Here is an 11,407-nt window from a genome sequence, read left to right on the forward strand (position 1 = left end):
AGGGTTCGAATGCATTTTCCCTTACAGTGTTTAAATGTACTGATGGCGCTCAACCCCAACTTTGCTGGACATTAATATTGACTTTTCACTGTTTTACTCATACTAGAAGTAATGGTACAACAAACAGAGGTAGAACTGTTGTCTGATTTTCATTCCCCAGTAAGGATAGACAGGTGGAGTCCATGCAGAGCAGTTTGTTTACATACATAGGGATGTCCCTTGAATCCTCCTGAGAGATCTTGGTTAAACTTTCATGGAGGTACTCTGCAATCCTCTCCCAAAGGTTTCGAGGGGTATCAGCGTTAATACCTCCTCCCCAGTAGGACACTTTCCCACCCCAGTCTATGATGACTTCAGCAGTAAACAGACTGGCAGCATATGGGTCTGAGTAGCTTTGGGATGTCCACAGCAGCTGTGCTCTCTGTGCCTTTGTTACCATCAGCAAGATATCAGCTAAAATCTCCACCACCTGTGGAAAACAGTGCCAGTACTCGTGCCAGTGCCCTGCACTTGTACACAGGGAAATAGGTGCTGAAATTTTATTGTTTCATGCGGCCGAACAATTCCCACCTCATTCCACCCTCCATCCCCATCCTTGCTCCCCCCCCCACACACACATGCACGTGCTGGGCTATACCCATGGGCTATACCCAGGGCTGGCACTGGAGAGCAGTGCTGTACAGAGGCGCTCCAAAGCTGAAATGCCAATCGGCATGTCTTGTTTAAAACTTTAAGGATGCAAGGAAAGGGAGTTCTAAAACTTAAATTTCACCTTCAGTTTTAAATATAAATATGATACCTCTTTGTGTTTTACCTGTAGCTGTTGTGGTCTTGAGTGTCCCCGCTCTGCACCAGGGAAATGCCTGACCATAATAGGGAGAAGAAAGAAGAGGACACGGGAGGAGATGCTCAATGAAATCCTGTAAGCCAGTGTTGCATCAGATTGTGAACAGAGAGCATGGAGAGTTAATATTTCAGGCTCTATGGTGAAAGAAAGTGTGGACAGGTGAAAGGACCAGGAGTCCCAACAGAAAAAGGAGAGGGAGATGCACCAGAACATAATGGGGCTTCTCTGGCAGCAAACACAGATGCTGCAGACTCTTGCTGATATACAGGTCTAACAATCACAGGCTCACTTCCCTTTGCAGTCAAGGGAGAACTCCATTTTAGCACCTCCCTACACCCTCCAACATTTCAGGTGGTATCAGGGGTAGCATCCTTACCACTCCACAGGGGGCTCCAGTCAGGACAATTACAGCTTCACATACATGGACCTATGAAAGCCCCAGTTGTTATATATGTAGCCAAAATAGACTGAAATGGACAGAAATGTCCTTTCCCCTTGTTAAGTGCTGTTACAATAAAAACTTCTGAAGTAGTTAATGTATTTGTTTTTTCAGTTGCACATAGTTTTTTTGCATTGGTTTTGGTAGGCAATACAATTCTATGTTTTGGAAATGAATTAATATGTATTACTTCAGCAAGCATGCTGCATAACGCTTAGCAGTACTGAAAGCGCCCACTACTTGCTAATGTACAGGGTGGCAGACCTCAGAGGATCAGTGACAAACACAGTGTAATAATTATAAATGTACAGCAAACACCAAAAATTTTATGGGTGCCTTAACAGACAGACAGCACACACCACACAATTCCTAACAGCATGGACGGCGGGTATCGTAGGAAGGGGCTGTGCCTCTCCAAGCAGCCTAGTGTGGCCCTGCCTACACTCTGCCCAAAGCCCAGGCCCCCTCCTGTGGTTCCCAGCGCTCTGGCTGGCCCAGGCTGGCTGGCCCGCCTCTCGCAGGGACTCAGGGAAGCTGGTGCTGTGGCTGTGCTGCCCAGAGCACTGGAATTGGGGACAGCCCAGCTACCCGGAGCAGTGGGGATGGGGACACTGCCACCCAGTGCATTGGGCCTAGCCATGCCACCCAGCCGACCGGAGCACAAGGGCTGGCTGTGGCGCCTGGCTGCCTAGAGCACGGGGTACTGCTGCCCAGGGCTGGGGCCTTGCCCCGGCCCCCCCCCCCCCCCGGCTGCCCAGTGCTGGGGCCAGAGGCCGCAGTGGGAGTGCTCTGGGATCCTGCGGGGGAAGGGGGCAGAAAGGGAGGGGAGGGACAGGGTCTTGGGCCCAATGGGAGGGGCGGGGACTAGTCTCCCCCAGTGGCTGGGTCACCGGCTGACCATGCCTAACAGACTCCAAAGCTGAAGGGCCAGATAGAGCACAGTCCAGCACAACACTGTCGATGACTGTTAAAGACTGGGTCCCCCAGGATCACTGTTAGTATTTCAACATCGCTATTGGCAATCTACCAGTAGGGAAAGAATGTTGAAGGTTTCTGGACACTCCTGTATTCTTAAAGATGTGAGCATCATGCACCATCCCAACACTTATGTCAGTGAAGGATCCCTGGTGATTAACCAATGCTTGCATAACCATAGAAAAGTAGCCCTTTCAGGTGATGTGTTCTGTTGCAAGGTGGGTTGATACCAAAATAGGGATGTGTGTGCTGTCTATTGCCCCACAACGGTTCAGGAACCCCATTGCATCAAATCCATCCACTGTGTTCTGCATATTGAGAGCCACATTCCTGTACAGCAGGAGATGATCAATGGCCTGCACACTTGCATGACAACGGCCCCCAGTGATGGGGTGTATCAGAACCTTTGAGGCCCCCTGCTGGAGGCCTTGTGAACCTACCACACTCCACCCCAGGAAAGAGCAGTAGGGGTGGGCCCTCCAGACTGCATAGAGAGGCTGCAGGGAAGCAGCCAATCAGAGCCCAACAGGCTCATCTAAAAGGAGCTGGCTGGAGCTAGGGGAGTAATGATGGTGTTCCTAGCTGATGACTGGATCTTAAGCAAGACTTCAGCTCTGATGTAAGGGTGAAGCTGAAGGTGCTGGGACTAAGAGGGGAAGTGCTCAAGGAAAACAAAGCAGCAGGTAATTAAAGGGAAGCAGCCACTGGCTGCTACTTATAGGGTCCCTGAGTTGGGACCTGGAGTAATAGGGTGCCCCACGCCCCACACACACAGGTAGAGTGGCCTAAGCCCAGAGAAGGGGACAGAAGACCCTGAAGAGGGTCAGTGTTTAATTGAACTGGGAGGGGATTGACCTGAACTAGTGGCTCAGCTGGAGAGCTGGCATCAGGAAGGCTCACTATGGAGTGAAGAGTCATCAGGGAGGGGTCCTGGGCACTGCTTCATAACAGAACAGGTACTGTTGGAAGCTAGTCCAGGAGGGGCTGAGGTGAATCTAATAGGCCCTGTTAGACTGATTGAGAACCAAACCCAGGGACAGGGACATGGACCAAGACGTTGCAAAGGGCAGTGTGAGAGGCCCTGTTGGACTTGCATACTGGAATGAGTCTGTTTGTTTGTACACCTACAGCCTGTGTGTGACTCAGCAGAGGGCCAAGTCACTGAAAACCTGCTCGAGAAATTTAACCATCAACAGGGGTCACTGCAAGCAGAACAAGGTTGACAGAGTGCAGGGGCAGACATGCCTGGCTGGCAGGGGCACTCATGTGAGGTGAGTAGCTCCACTGAACCCCCGTTGTTAATTTTCTAGCTCCAAAATGATTTCCCACTGACTGGCAGCAGGCTGAGGTTGCAAGCTTCCAGAGTGTCATCACCACTCGCTTCTCAACTGGCTGCGCAGCTCTCATCTCGATGTCCCCGTGTTGGAGGGCTGGGATGAGCTCAGCACTCAGATCCAGAAACGTGGCCTCACAGATCTGAAAGTTCTGCAGACATTGCTCATTATCCCAAATCTATATTATGATGCAATCCCACCAGTCTGCACTTGTTTCTTAAGCCCAGGAGCAGTACTCCACCATTTACAGCTGCTCTGTGAATGCTACCCACAACCTTGAAGTGCTTCCACTATGTCCCACAGCAATCAGTTCTCCACGAAAGTGTCATGTCCCGCATTTCTGTGATTCTTCTTTTAGCTCTGCAAATACTGATGTATCATGTGTCCTGTGTTTGCAACATTCATGACAATAGTGCAGAGCTGCATGGGCTCCATGCTTCTGTCACAGATGACAGACAGCAAAAAGTGCTGTGTAGGTTTGTGGGCTTTTTAAAAAAAGGGGTGAAAATTATGGCACTGTAAATGGGAAAAGTTGCATGACGGGAACTTGATCCCTTGTGCCAGGCTCCCCTGCATGGCTCGTTTTTTCCCATTGTGCATTGCCAGAATTTCCCAAAATACAGTGCCGCTGCCAGTGGTGAGTTGCACCACACAGTGCATGGACACAAGCATTCGTGATGAATACAAGCATAGCCAATGCAAGAAGCCAAATATGTACCTCTGCATGAGTGATCTACTAACTGCAGCAACTTTATGCTGGCCTAACTTATATCGACCAAAGGTTGTAGTATAGACACAGGCCATGTCGCCAGAGCCTCCTACTGTAGATGCGGTATATGCTGACAGGAGTTTTTCTGCTGGTGTAGGAAAACTACCTCCCTGAATGGAATTAGCTATGCTGACAGAAGCACTCTTCTGTTGGCATAGCTGTATCTGCAGTGGGAGTTGTGTCAGGATAGCTATGCCACTGCGGGGGGGGGTTCACACTCCTGACTGACATAGCTATGCCAGTATGTTTTAAGTATGGACCAAGCCGCAGTGAGAGTTTCCACAATGGGGTTAAAAATGTTCTAATTTACATGCATTAACATCACACATTTAAGAGAAATCAACTGAACTTTCCTGAGTGTCCTTGTATAGACACAGACTAATCAAATGCCCCAGTAGCCTACAGGTAAGTTCTCTGAACTGTGAAAGAGGAGACCAGAAGTTCAAATTTCTGGGCAATACCCTATGCTCATCAACTACAGACATGAATCCCAACCTGAAAATGAGGAACGGAAGACTGTCTGAATGTCTTCCCCCCACCCCTCCATTTTTATTTTTTTTTAAATAAGCGAGCATAGGCCTTATGCAATGTCACTGCTAATTCAGAAGTCAGGTTTCTAAACATGCTGAATCCCAAGCTTATTCACTGCACCACACTGCCTCTCAGAGTGACTAAACCAGTTTGGATGATCCCCTCTCTAACCACAATAAACCACACTCCTTTCCAGGGATGGGATCCAGGATTCCTGATCACCAACATTCTTCTGCTGACTAATAACTACAGTAACTCCTCACTTAAAGTTGTCCCGGTTAACATTGTTTCGTTATTAGGTTGCTGATCAATTAAGGAACATGCTCGTTTAAAGCTGTGCAATGCTCCCTTATAATGTCATAGAATCATAGAATAGCAGGGTTGGAAGGGACCTCAGGAGGTCATCTAGTCCAACCCCCTGCTCAAAGCAGGACCAATCCCCAATTAAATCATCCCAGCCAGGGCTTTGTCAAGCCTGACCTTAAAAACTTCTAAGGAAGGAGATTCTACCACCTCTCTAGGTAACGCATTCCAGTGTTTCACCACCCTCCTAGTGAAAAAGTTTTTCCTAATATCCAACCTAAACCTCCCCCACCGCAACTTGAGACCATTACTCCTTGTCCTGTCATCTTCTACCACTGAGAATAGTCTAGAACTATCCTCTTTGGAACCACCTCTCAGGTAGTTGAAAGCAGCTATCAAATCCCCCCTCATTCTTCTCTTCTGCAGACTAAACAATCCCAGTTCCCTCAGCCTCTCCTCATAAGTCATGTGTTCCAGACCCCTCATCATTTTTGTTGCCCTTCGCTGGACTCTCTCCAATTTTTCCACATCCTTCTTGTAGTGGGGGGCCCAAAACTGGACACAGTACTCCAGATGAGGCCTCACCAATGTCGAATAGAGGGGAACGATCACGTCCCTCGATCTGCTGGCTATGCCCCTACTTATACATCCCAAAATGCCATTGGCCTTCTTGGCAACAAGGGCACACTGTTGACTCATATCCAGCTTCTTGTCCACTGTCACCCTAGGTCCTTTTCCGCAGAACTGCTCCCTAGCCATTCGGTCCCTAGTCTGGCAGCCGCCTGCTTTGTCTACTGCTTGCAGAAAGAGAAGCCCGTTGGAGCTAGCTGATGGGGGCTTGGAACCAGGGTGGACTGGCAGCCCCCCTATCAGCTCCCCGCTCCCCTAAGTTCCCTGTGCAGCAGCCGCCCAGCAAGCTATCAGTTGCCTGCAGTTCAGCTGTCCCTCCCCCCACTGCCTTGAAGCTGCTCCTAGGAGCCTCCAGCTTGCTGGGAGGGGGGAAGAGGAGGGGGAGGAGAGAAGAAGAGGGCTAATGTCAGGGTGTCCCCCCTGCCCCTTATTGCTGCCCCCTGCTTACCCCTTCTCCATATAGAGCAGGGTGGGGACAGGACAGGGCTCAGGATGGAGAGAGCTTGCTGGCCGCAGCTGCTATCTCAACTTTCTGATCTTTTTAAAGGCAGTGTACTTAGAGTGGGGAAAGCGTACTTAAAGGGGCAATGTGCATCTCTCTCTCTCTTGCCCCCACACACAGGGTGTGTGTCTCTGTGTGCCATGCTGTCTTCCCTTCCTCCATTCGTGTTGCCTTGTAGAGTGTGAGGCTACATTAACAACAATGTATTAACCCTTGAGGGCTTAGCCGAGTGCTAGTTCATCATTTAGCTGTAAGGCATTCAATGGGAAATATCCCACCCTCTGACTTCACCACCTCAACCAAGCTTCACAATCATCATCGCTGTGTACCAGTATTAAATTGTTTGTATAAAACTTATAGTGTGTGTGTATATACAAACAAAATTGGATTTGCTTAACATCGTTTCACTTAAAGTCGCATTTTTCAGGAACATAACTGTAATGTTAAGCAAGGAGTTACTGTAGTTATGTAGTCCACTGGGAAAGTATGTGCCAAGTCCTTCCCTAAGGGCTGGTTTAGAAAGGACATAGTGATCACTCCTGTAATTCAAGTGGTAAGGGCCTGAGCTAGGGACCTGAAGACTCTGGGGTTTTAAACTGTTCCTGGTTAATGTGTGGGGTAGGTGACATGGTTGTCCATGATTCACACAGTGAGGGGGGGGGAAGCCCACTTTATCCTAGGATTTTAAGCATAGAACTTGCTTTAATCTGTAAACTTTTGTTTGAGTCACTTGCCACACCTTTTGCCTGAGTAACCCAATGGCTAATGTGTGTGTTGTGTCCCCTCTGTGCCACATCCACAGAGAGTATGAGGCTGTGATAACTCAGCTTGCATGCTCAGTTCTTTTTAGCACAATCTGTAAAGACTCATGATTTATAGCTGTGGAGGTCATGGGTTCAATCCAAATGGTATCTGTCACACATACAGGTGTCCCATAGTGGTGGGTTTGAAGGTGAGGGGTATGCTTTGCACTGGCAGGGAAGGAGGAGAACTATAGGCCGACCTGCTGGTGTAATGCAGGTAAGCTCACCCTGCAGCTACTCCTGGCAATATCCAATTTGTGGAAATCCATGAAATGCCAGGGAGTGTTTCAGACTCCTTCACAGAAGTTCTCACCCGCTGATTGCTTACATCTTTACTGCTGAACATGGATGGTTGCTCTTGGTGTACTTACTTTCATGGGGGGTGGGGCGTCAGCAGCACAGTTTCTCCCTCTGATTCCCAAGTAGATGCAGCTCATCTTTTCCCTGACAAAAATTACATTTGACAGTAAGGTTGAAGCAGGACACACTCCATCCACCTGGGAACTTAAAAGCATGGAAAGGAGACGTTAAGAGGACAGACATATGCATTCCTTACCATCTTCATGTTGCTAACAACACACTACAGTGCTTCATAAGGCTTTCACTTCCATCTTCAACAGATAGCCAAAGGTATCCCCAATTTCATCAAACAACCAAATTCTTAACAGCAGTACTAAGGCAAAATAACCTCCCAGAGGCACGGAATGTCTGACAATCAGATGTGCTGATCATTTATATAATGATATATATATCAACCATAGCATCTGGTACTCCCTTGACTTCTCTGTCCTCTCCTGATTTGCCTCCTACTTCTCTAAGTGCCTCTTCGTGTGTTTTTTGGAGGAGGATCTACATCCATGCTCCAGCTTTCTATAGGAGTTCCATAGGGCTCTGTCTTGGTTCCCTTTCTCTCTCTCCACCTTAAATCTAGGTAATCTCATCTGCAAACACATATGCAACTACCATCTCTATGCTGATGACTAACAGATCTACCTCGCTATTTCACACCTTGCTCCTTCTGGCCAAACTAAAATCTCGGCCTGTTTCTGATATTTCCTTGTGGGTTTCCAGCCATCAGCTAAACATGGCTTAAACAGAGCTCCTAATCTTCCCTTCCAAGTACTCCTCCCACCTACTTATTTTTCTCAATCACTGTAAACAACAACAACATCCTGCCTGTTACTCAGGCCTGTAACCTTGGTGTCATCTTCTACTCAGACTGCTCTCTAATCCTCACATCTGGGCTACGTCTAAATCTTCCTGATTCTTTCTGCATAACCTCTCTAAGATATGGCCTTTGTTATCCATCCACACAGCTAAAACTCCTGTCCACGCTCTTGCAATCTTACATCTCGATTACTGCAATATCTTTTTCTCTGGCTTTGACAAACACAGTTGTGCCTCACTCATCCATTCAGAATGGCCCTGCAAAGATCATTTCCTAGCCCTTCATTTTGACAATATCACCCCTCTCTTTGAATCCCTCTTCTGGCTTCCCCTTCTCTGTTGCATTAAACAAGCTTTTTGTCTTCACTATCAAGGTCATTTGCAGCCAACCCCCTCCCCCGTTTAGCTGTCATTCTTTATCAAGCTGTCTGTGCTCCCCTCTGATAGGCCTATGATGCCAGCCTCCATCACTCATTTCTTAAATTTTCAAACAAGCACCTTTCTCTCATGCAGCCCCCCACACTTGGGAGGCACTCCCTGTGAACTCCCAGAGAGCTACCTCATTATCTACCTTCATATCCTTCCTTTGCCGTTATGTCTACATAAAACTTGAGAGCAGTTAGGCAGCTAGTGTGCTGAGACCGCTGTTGCTGCTGACCAATGTTGTCTCATTGTTCACTCATACTCCCGTCTGTCAATATCTGTCTGTCGTCATCTATATTGATACTGATAAACTCCTTGGGGAAGGGACCATCTTTTTGTTCTATGTTTTGTACAGTGCCTAGCACAATGGTCCATGATTAGGGCTCCTAGGCTGTAAAGTAGTACAAATAAATAAGAAGTTCATTGTTAAGCCAAAAGAAGGCTAAGAAAGATGCTGCGTGAAAGATGCTACTTGTAGGAGTAAGGACAATAGACTCTGTGTGTGTGTCTCTGTTTATTTTGGAAGATGCCAGCAACTCCATTGTTAAGACTCTTACTGTCTTTTCTGTCAATTAAATTTTTGGTCTCCACAGTATTCAAACATAGCAAAAATGTTTTATATTAAAATGTTCATAATTTTTAAAAAAATAGTAATTTTCTCCTCAAATAATTTAAGCTTCTTACAAGGGACAGTCTTCTCTATGAAGAAATGTCAGTTTGAACTGTGCGTAGGTCAAAATATATATGTGTATATTTTAAAACTAATATTTTCTATTTCCTTTTTGTCTAACTTCCTGTGTGCCGAGCCCAGGTTGTTTATTCTTCTGAATGATGCAATGGGTTAACGAACTGTTTGTGGGTTATCAGTAAGGAAATCTTAAGGTACAAGGACCATAACAGTACCTTATGTTTCACTTTGATTAAACTGGTAGAATTCCGCGTAAATGGAAATTTGTGAAGGCGTATAGCCTTCGTTCAGTGAAATGCCAGAACCAAGAGGATATAGTAGGAAGTAAATTAAAACAAAGAGCTTCTCATTCTGCTGAAAAACTCCAAACATGCTGAAGTCTTCAAATTCAAAATCCAGTCTGTCTCACAAACAGGATATGCCTTTAAAAAAAGGGAAACTAGTAATCTTTTTTGCAGGGAGGGAGAGGCATGGCAAAGTTGATATTTTGGGGTAGAGTGAGGAGGCTCTTGCAAGTGTGGAAGGTTTCCAATCAGATAATTATTTTATAGCTTTGGGGAGATGGTTGGGATTACTTATTGGAATTACAGATGTCTATAATTGTCTTAACATACGTCAAAGGTGCCTAGAACAATGCTGAATTTGTTTTATAAATCTAAATTATTATTTTAAAGCAAACTTTTTTAAACAGTAGTTCATTTTTTGTTTTTGTTTTTTAATGTTTTACAGGCAATGGTAAACCCAACTGCTTTTTCAGAAATAAAAATGTGAGTGCATTGTGAAGCTTCCTCCTAACCCATGAAGCCAAGAACGATGTAATGCATGTAGTATTGTTTATTATACATATTGCATTAGTACCAAGGGATCTCATGCAGGATCAGGGCCCCATTGTGCTTGATATTATATAAACACAAAGGAAAATAGTTCCTTCCTGAGGAGCTTACAGACTAATTTAAGAGAAGACATAATAAATGAGTAACCAACAGGAGAGAAGTAGCAGGGCAGAAAAGGGTGACTGTAATAGGATCCCACAGCTAATTAAGCTTAGCAATTGCACTACTTGAGGATTCTGAATTACATCTGGATATCTGTAATCCACTGACCATCCTGCCTTAGTGTGTGTGGCAGCCAGATATACAAGAAGCAGATCCTCTTCAATCAGTGGGCCTAACTGGATTGTGGCTTAGCTAATAGCTGTTCTTCTTCAACAAAGAAAAATAATAATTGTCCAGAAAAAGAGTAGGGGATACTTGTAATTGGGGTAGGGAAACTTATTTTCTGACAGGCCATTATCTGTGACAAAAGTAAGTGGTGTTAAATCTCTGCCTATTAAACTCTCTCAATTTTCTGACTATTATTTTTCCTCCAAAGACCCACTTAATTGCTACATTCATTAACTCTGAGGGTGGCTTGTGGCCAGTGAGAGATCACAGTTTTCACTGAAGGCTGCTTATGTTGACGCCTACTTATGTAGGCACTCAGCTGACATACATAGGAGGCAGCAACACTTTTTTTTAATATTTAATACGGGGCGATTCCTTGGTCCGCTCCACGTGGTGCATACGCTGGGTACGTTCAGTGTGCAATGATTGTATTGCAGAGGAGTAAATCATCATAAAGAGAATCTGAAAAAAAACTGTAAAAGCTTTAGTAGTCATCTTTTGCATGCTATTTATGATCATTACTTATTGGTTTACATTCCAGGATCTCCCAGTGACTCAACTGTGTGACCTAAGGCAAGTCTTTTCATCTCTCTGTACCTCAGTTTTCTCACCTATATCACATTGTTGGAGAAGGAGATTTGGCCAACGTGAGCACACAAACAACCCTAAGAGACAACAAACCAACTTCCAAAGTATACTTTTATTGCTAGATTTTTGCTGGTATACAAAATGAAGGATAAACTGCTAGTTGCATGAATTTTTCTCTCAAGCTGATGTAACCGTTAAATCTGAGCAATCACATCTTGTGGATGTATTGATACATCCTGTGGCCA

The 11,407-nt window shown here is 45.8% G+C and overlaps 1 long non-coding RNA gene across 1 annotated transcript in view; it reads left to right on the forward strand.

Annotated features, from left to right (window-relative positions):
• LOC144263534 (uncharacterized) overlaps positions 1–11,147 on the forward strand; it is a 130,849-nt gene extending 119,702 nt beyond the window's left edge. The window contains exons 5-6 of the long non-coding RNA XR_013345830.1: positions 10,141–10,178; positions 11,116–11,147. This is a non-coding gene — a long non-coding RNA (uncharacterized LOC144263534). The remainder of the gene's footprint in view (positions 1–10,140; positions 10,179–11,115) is intronic.
• Positions 11,148–11,407: the final 260 nt, after the last annotated feature.

Source organism: Eretmochelys imbricata, chromosome 4 (genome assembly GCF_965152235.1).
Source record: "Eretmochelys imbricata isolate rEreImb1 chromosome 4, rEreImb1.hap1, whole genome shotgun sequence".
NCBI classification, from domain to species: domain Eukaryota; kingdom Metazoa; phylum Chordata; order Testudines; family Cheloniidae; genus Eretmochelys; species Eretmochelys imbricata.